Source organism: Tachyglossus aculeatus, chromosome X2, assembly GCF_015852505.1.
Source record: "Tachyglossus aculeatus isolate mTacAcu1 chromosome X2, mTacAcu1.pri, whole genome shotgun sequence".
Classification (NCBI taxonomy): Eukaryota; Metazoa; Chordata; class Mammalia; order Monotremata; family Tachyglossidae; genus Tachyglossus; species Tachyglossus aculeatus.
In genome coordinates, this window is record NC_052100.1 from 8,317,117 (window position 1) to 8,325,405 (window position 8,289).

The window sequence follows — 8,289 nt, forward strand, 5'->3', positions numbered from 1 at the left end:
GTCAATTAGCATGACTCTGAATGTCACCATCTTCAAGAAGAATAGAGATAGCTGATTGCAGAAACCATCATGGGATCTCACTGTTCTCCATTACTGGCAAGATTCTAGCCAGAGATTTCTTGGACCAAGTACTTAAGGACAGTATGATTCTCTGAGGGATATTTAGTAATGCTGTTTCAGACCACAGCGGGGCATGGTGCGTGATTTTTTTCTGTAAGTCACATATCAGAGCAACACATGAAACATCAAGCCCCGTTCATATGTTTGTAGAGACTGTAAGCTCTTTGTGGGCAGGGAACCTGTCTACTAACTCTGTACTTAGTACAGTGCTCCACACACAGTAAGTGTTCAATAAATACAATTAGTTGATTGATGCACATCCTGAATACTTCATATAATCATGATCACGCACTTATTCCTTTGAATTTTGTGATGGAATCATTTTGCTTCAATGACTACCCTGAAATTTGTAGCATTTAACACAATCTCAACCTCAAAGGGACAATGCAGCTGCTTTTCTATGAAATAAACTTCACTGTTTTGGCAGTTACAGAAAGAGCAGTGTAGAGAGATTACTTTATCAGCACACCCTTAACAAGCATTAGCCCAGTTTCAAATTGCACATCTCCCCTGAACTCAATAATGGTAGATAATAGCTGTTTCTTGTCATCATTTATAGAGCATTATGGCTGGACCCATGTTAATAAAGTCAGGCATTTTAAGAGCCAAACTGTATTTTGAGATTACTTCAAAAATATTCTCTGACACAGCCGGAAATACCAAAATTGCATTAGTATTGAAGATTACTTGCTTAAATGAGAAAACTGCAATTTTCTCATTTAGATAGTCAAAATCTATTGTGCTTTGTTTCCTCTGCCTGAAGTAATGTCTTGTGCTTAGCTGCCACCCTGAAAAAGAAAAAGGAAAAGGAATTATTAAAACAGGGCTGAGCTTTCTGAACAAATCATGCTCCAAAATAAGATACTCCTAAAATACATCTGCAATCTATACTGTACTTTATTTTGCTTGTTTTCATAATATCTCAAGACATATTGAATAATGGACTTATTGATAATTACCTCTAGTTTCACCCTGATTCCCTTGTGTGTTTCTGTCTCAGAGTCTGAGTCACAGGACAATGTCCCTGATCCTCCCTAACAGAAAAAAGAAGATTTTTTCAAACATGACTGAAAAGGACTAATAATCAGAAGAGAAGATAGGATTTCTCCTGTGCTGAGATGGTTTAATACGTGAAATTACCTTAATGTCAGGATCCCATTAAGGTGATGGGAAATGGGAGAAAAGTGGTTCAAGTGACTCCAGTTTGACAACAGCCCAAAAGAAGTTCCTAAGCTTAGTTTAGGTTTTAATGTTGAAGGAAATATTTTAAGCAGTAGGGCTAGCTTGTACAGTGAGAAAACTTTAGCATCGCTCATTGTTATTATTTGGCAGGGAATAAGGGCAAAGACTCAAGGGAGAGACTGTACTCTTTGGATTCTAATAAAAGGAAACAGAGAAGCAGAGTGAAAGGTCCTTAGGGGATGGAACTAACATTCTTTGAGCCTATTCACACCGAGTGGCCTTGAAGCTAAACTCTTCCAAGATCACAGAAAGCACCCAATGGGGTAATCTGATCAGGAACTCACTACTGGGAGAGAAGAGATATTTATGTGGTCTTCCTTAATTCCCGTCAACTCTAGTGTTTCTGAATCCTATGAATGAAAGCTTTCAGAAGTGGGGAATGGCAAGCTTCACTCCAACAATTCTGTGGCCAACTATTCAAAGATAATTGAGAGGATGTAAATGTGAGTTCAAGGGGATTCCCCCTACCCTCCCCACCACACACACACACACACACACACACACACACACACACACACACACACAGTTTGTCTCAAACTATGTCTCTATGGTTTGCTATACAAATTTGACAACATGGAATTTGCAATGATGGTTACTGTATTTGGTCTATGTTTAGAGTGTGTAAGTTCTGTCATTAAATGGAATGAATGTGTTCCATAATAACACTGTCTTTTGCTTCTCTGATTATATTGCTGTCCGTGATCGGGACTTGAAAAATGTGTGAGCTGCTTAGTGTTAGACTGGCCAACACTATCTCATAGACTCCAAAATCAATAAAACCAACATATTGAGAAGTGGTACTCAAACCATGAAGAAGGCTAAATATAAAGCTACTGGAGACAAAAGAAGCTGACAACGGTATCACAACAGCTATTTTGGAACAAGGACCCAGGCTAGAAGTACTGATGTGAACAGTGAATGGACACTTCCCTGAAAACCTATCAGCAACTATCAAGATTGGTTTAATGAAAATGATTCACAAATTTAAAAAAGAATTGCCATGCAGCCAGAAATTGCTATAGGAATAATAACAACAATGATAATAAAAATGATTGATTAATTGTTCACTAAAGAAGTTACATTGCCCCATACACAATTATTATGGCACTGCTGCAGAATACAGATAGATGCACCATCAATACAGACCGAGGCATTCTTGAGCAGATGGCAAGAACGCTATAGTGATATTTTGAATACTCCTTGGACCACTGAGCAGAAGGCCCCCCCGAAACACAGAAAAATCAGGAAAAATATGAAGGCCTGGACTTATTTTCAGCTTTTGAGGAAGTAACTTCTGCAAGATCATTAAAAAAGATAAAAATGCCTGGATCTGATGGCAACCCTGTAGAAATGTAGAGGCAAGAAAGAGCCCTAATCCTCAGGCATCTGCAAAAGCTCTTCTTCAATGTATGTAAATACTGTAGAAATGCCACTGGATCGTTTCACCATGTTAGCATTGTTAAGAAGAAAGGGGAGAAAACTGAGTGTGGAGGTTATCGGGATATTTTGCTGCTTTGCATTGCTGGCAAGATACATGATTGGAACAGGCTACTGACAAATAGGGTCAACCATGAATTGAACTGAAAAGGGGTAACCGCCGACAGAAGAGTGAAGCTGGGTACCAAAGAATGCAACCTCCAGTTGACTGCTGGGAGATCACTGCAGCAGATAGCCCAGCCTAGAATGCAGCTATTTTAAGAGGATTTGTCTTACTAATCATAAACAGAGGTGGAGTTTTATGGGTCAGTTACATCAATGCAGCAAATCACTAGCTTTACTCACCCTTCAGTCCTTTCAGACAGACCTGCATACATGGATAGGAGCTCATTTATCCTTAAAAATGAAGGACAGATATGTATATATGTTGCTGAATCACAACGTGCCTTGGAACCCAAATAATCAGCAGATATGATCTTTGTAACATAACAGGTATAATAATGGCATTTTAAGGTATAAGAAAGATGTTTTGAGCAACACCAAGACCTCTGTACTCTTTTCATAGATCTGACTAATACAGGTGGGAACATTGATAGACCAAGGCTTTGGCAAATATTAAGCACATTTGGCTGTTCATCAAGATTCTCAGACCACTCCATGATGATACCTGTCAGTCAGTCAGTCAATCACATTTATTAAGTGCTTACTGTGTGCAGATCACTGTACTAGGTGCTTGGGACCTATGTTGCCGATTTGTACTTCCCAAGCACTTAGTACAGTGCTCTGCACACAGTAAGTGCTCAATAAATATGATTGAATGAATGAATGGGACAGTACAGTACAACATAAAACAGACACATACCCTGCCCACAACAAACTAACAGTCTAGAGGTCAAGTCAGAGTTGAAGTTGTCCTGACACTCTCCACATCACCATTATAGGAAATCAGGGATGGGTGGTAGCCCCAGAAACTTGGACCTACATAGTCAGTGTTGTCTCATCACTGAGACCTCTGTGGTCCATGTAGGCTCATGATTCTTGGAGGGAGCCACCCAGTGACCAGAGCAGCCACCTTGTTCCTGACTGACTGCAGCAGTTTGTAACCAAGGACTTTTCAGCTAGAGTGGTGAGGAGCCTTAAGCCTGTCCCCTCCCTGTACTGTGTTAGCAAATTTATCTCATTGTTTACAATTTATTCCTTTTTTTAATATGTCTGTCATCACCCTCTCCACCCACTTAGATTGTAAACAACTTGTGGGACAGGAATTGTATCAATTAATCTTGTATTTAACCCAGGGCATAGTACAATGCCTGGAGCAAGGTAAATACTGAGATAATCAGTGGTATTTATTCAGCACATACAGTGTGCAGAGCCCTGTCCTGAGTACTTGGGAGAGTATAATACATCAGTACATATCAATGAAAATGAGGATTTAAAGACTTTATTAAAAATGTCTTGATGTGCCATAGCAGTGGACTCCTGGGAGACCCCAGCAGTAGACAGCTCAGCCCTTTTTTATTATATTAATAATAATCATCATAATAATAATGGTATTTGTTAAGCACTTACTTTGTGCCATTCATTCAATAGAATTTATTGAGCACTTACTGTGTGCAGAGCACTGTACTAAGCGCTTGGGAAGTACAAGTTGGCACCATATAGACACGCTCCCTACCCAGCAACAGACTCACAGTCTAGAAGGAGGAGACAGACAACAAAACAAAAACAAAACAGTGCCAGGGACAGTACTAAGTGCTGGGGTGGATACAAGCAAATCGAGTTGAACACATTCCCTGTCCCATATGGGGCTCATAGTCTCAATCCCCATTTTACAGATGCGGTAACTGAGGAACAGAGAAGTGAAGTGACTTACCCATGGTCACACAGCAGACAAGTGGTAGATCCAGAATTAGAACCCATGACCTTGTGAATCCCAGGCCCGTGCTCTATCCACTGGGCAGAAACTTAGAGAGGGGTTGTTTTTAGAGACAGTGTTTCATCAAGATTAGGATACCAAGAGGCATGCTTGAAACCAGAGACAGGCTCTCTACACGGCAAACTCATCAGCACATAAATAATCTTTGTTCTACAGTGTGGAATAAGGTGTTGTTTGTGCATTGGTCTTTTCAGGCACACCCACACCCAAGGATAGGAATTCACCTTCAGAAGAGTCAACTTCAAAAATGAAGAACAGCTTTATATATCATTATTATATATATTGTTATTTGGGTGTGTGTCATTCTCAGTTATGTCAATGGAGAAATTGGGGCCAAGGACAGCACAGGTAAATGGAACTCAAATATAATTCAAAAGTTTCATTTTAACTTTCTCTAAGCCACACTTTTTTTTTTTACCAGAGTTGATAAGGTATAAAATAGACTACTTTGAGCTTCATTTCCTTTTATTTCCCCTGCCCATCCTCTGGTGGAAATTTGAATGAGCAGTGAAGTATATAAAAGTGAGGGAGCAGAAGAGAATAGGAAAAGATACACAAGGGCTGGATAATTCACAAACTGGATGATCATCCCCTGAATAATCTGAAATTGGTATAATAAATCAACACTAGTGAAATACTTGCTAGTAACATGGATAACACCTGATCATATATTCCTTTCCTTTGAAGCAGTGAGGCCTGGAGAAGCCTAGTGTAGCCTAGTGGATAGAGCACAGGCCTGGGAGTCAGAAGGACCTGGATTCTAATCTGCCACTTATATGCTGTTTGACCTTGGGCAAGTCACTTCACTTCTGTGTGCCTTAGTTACCTCATCGGTAAAATGCAAATTAAAACTGTGAGACCCATGTGGGACATGGACTGTATTCATCCTAATTAGCTTGTATCTACCCCAGCACTTAATACAGGGCCTGACACAAGGTAAGCACTTAAAAAATAGCTTAAAAAACCAGAACAAAGAAAGGACATGCATGTGATAGCTGCTCTCTGGAGGAATCTGCAGAAGACACAATTTGGCCCCAAACTATTATTGCATATCTTACAAAGTCAATGGTGTATATGCATTTATTGCACCACCTAGAATTAGGAAAAGATTACTCTAACTACTGAGGAATATTTAATTTGATAGCAGAACAGATTAATACAAGAAAAAAAGTTTGTGGGATAAGAGACAGCACAGTAATGGAAAGAAATTCATGTTCAACCTTTAAACCAGTGCAACCTGAAACAAATCTATTGCATCATTATCTCCCAATCCTATATTTATAGATGGTGTAATAATATATATTTTATTTTAGACTGTGAGCCCACTGTTGGGTAGGGACTGTCTCTATATGTTGCCAACTTGTACTTCCCAAGCGCTTAGTACAGTGCTCTGCACACAGTAAGCGCTCAATAAATATGATTGATTGATATATTATTCTGCAGCTATAATGTCAATTGGAAATGTGTTGGGTCACTCTAAGAAAGGTGAATATTAAATTTTCATGGAAACAAGACAATCACATTTAGAAATCACTTTTGAAATAAATAATGTTGCACTAAATCACTGCAAATTGTATAGGAACAGAGTTAAATGATAGCTTGCCCAAGAGCAAGCCGTGAAGTTCTAGCCCAGTTGGGTTTGGAAGCTATGAAAGCGGCTCCTAGAAGCATACTTTCAAACCAAAGTTCATAAAATAAAAAGAGACATGTTGTCTTCAAAAAGTAAGCAAATGGGGAAGTGTAAATCCAATTTTTAAAAGACCCCAACCACTTTGGAGCCTGCCAGAAGGAGGTAAATGCTAACAGTTTGTGAGAATTGCTGTCAAAATGCAGAAACAGCTTTCATCTAAAAATATTAAAATACAGAGAAAATAGTAACCATTGACAGAGCATTGCTAATGAATGTTTCATGATTTCTCATTCCATTACCATGCAATCTACTGCACTGAAAACTCCATTGCTCCTGACAGGGGAAGCCAGACTAGGCTCAAAATGTCATCACCCAGAATTTCGTCATTGTTTAGGGAACACACTATAAAGTAAGTGTGTTTAGTACACACTTTAGTACCAGTGGGAAAGCCAAATATTCTATCTTTCTTAGTATAACATTTTCTTGATCGAGTCATCAGTGATGTTTTAACAAAGTCTATTACTCGCCAAAGTAACACCGTTAATTTCCAGGGAAATTTTATGAGTTTTTCTCTCATTAAAATGGTCTTGTTAAAAACCTTTTCCTATTTAAGAACTAATAGTATGTTCATTAACAGAAGGGATTAGATTAGCTAAACTTGATTTAAACCAAAGGAAGAAATGATTCTTCAGAAACCTGGATACAAAATGTCTTTCTTAACCCTCAGCAAATGGAGATAGGTGGTGAGCACGGTCATGATATAGTAGTTACAACAACAATTTCTCTAACTGTTCCTCTGGTCTAGGAGTAAGCTCTTTGCCCTCCAGACTGAGAGAAAATGAAGTTAGCTGATGGTGACGTGAAAGAGAAGGCCAATCTTGAGAATCAAAGTCCTTAAGGAAACAGAGGATATGCTGCAGTTAAAGAGAAGAACAAAGGATACAGAATGTAGGTAGTGCAAATACAGAACTTGGGTAAATGAATTAAGATGTTCAGAGGCTTCTGACCTGAGATGAGCTGTTAAGAGAACTGGGGCAAGATAAGCATGAAAATATGATTGTAATCGTTTGAAAGGAGAATCGAATTAGTCTACTCAGGGAGAACAAGCTATGCCCCTAGGTACGACAACATGGGCACACCATGGATATCATAAATACTTCACTTTGCACTAACTCAAATGTTACCCATTCTATTCCTTCCACCTCTGGATCTGAATGACCACATTCCCTCTTCTTCAAAACTGTTTTCCACCCCCATTGAGACCCTGGATCTCTGAAGACTTACCACTTATTTTTTTTAAATGGTATTTGTGAAGTGCTTACTATATGCCAGGCATTGTACTAAATGCTGGGGTAGATACAAGCTGATCAAGTTGGACACAGTCCATTTCCCACATGAGGCTCACTGTCTTAATCCCTATTTTATGGACGAGGTAACTGAGGTACCGAGAAGTGAAGTGATTTGCCCAAGGTCACCCAGCAAACTAGTGGAGAATCCGGGATTAGAATCCAGGTCCTTCTGACTCCCAGGCTTGTGATCTATCCACTAGGCCACGCTGCTTCTCTGTTCCAAACTACTGCGGCTCTCTTGTACTCATCATCAGATTTTATTGATCACCTACAGCGTTCAAAGCACTGAACTTGGTTCTTGGGAACACTCAGTAGGAGTAGAAGACATGGTGTCTGCCTTCCAGAAGTTTATAATCTAATGGAAGAGACAAGCAGAGGTAAATTGCATACAGCAGTCCTCGGATTTAGAGGGCAATTGGTTCCGAAAACTGCATCTTAAGTTGAAATATTGAAAACTGGACCAATTTTTTCATATGAACAATGTTATAAATGGAGAACTTGTTTCTGAACCAAGTTTGGATAACCTGTTTTTCCAAAACTATCCAAAATTGGGAATTAATCAGTTGTAAATGAAT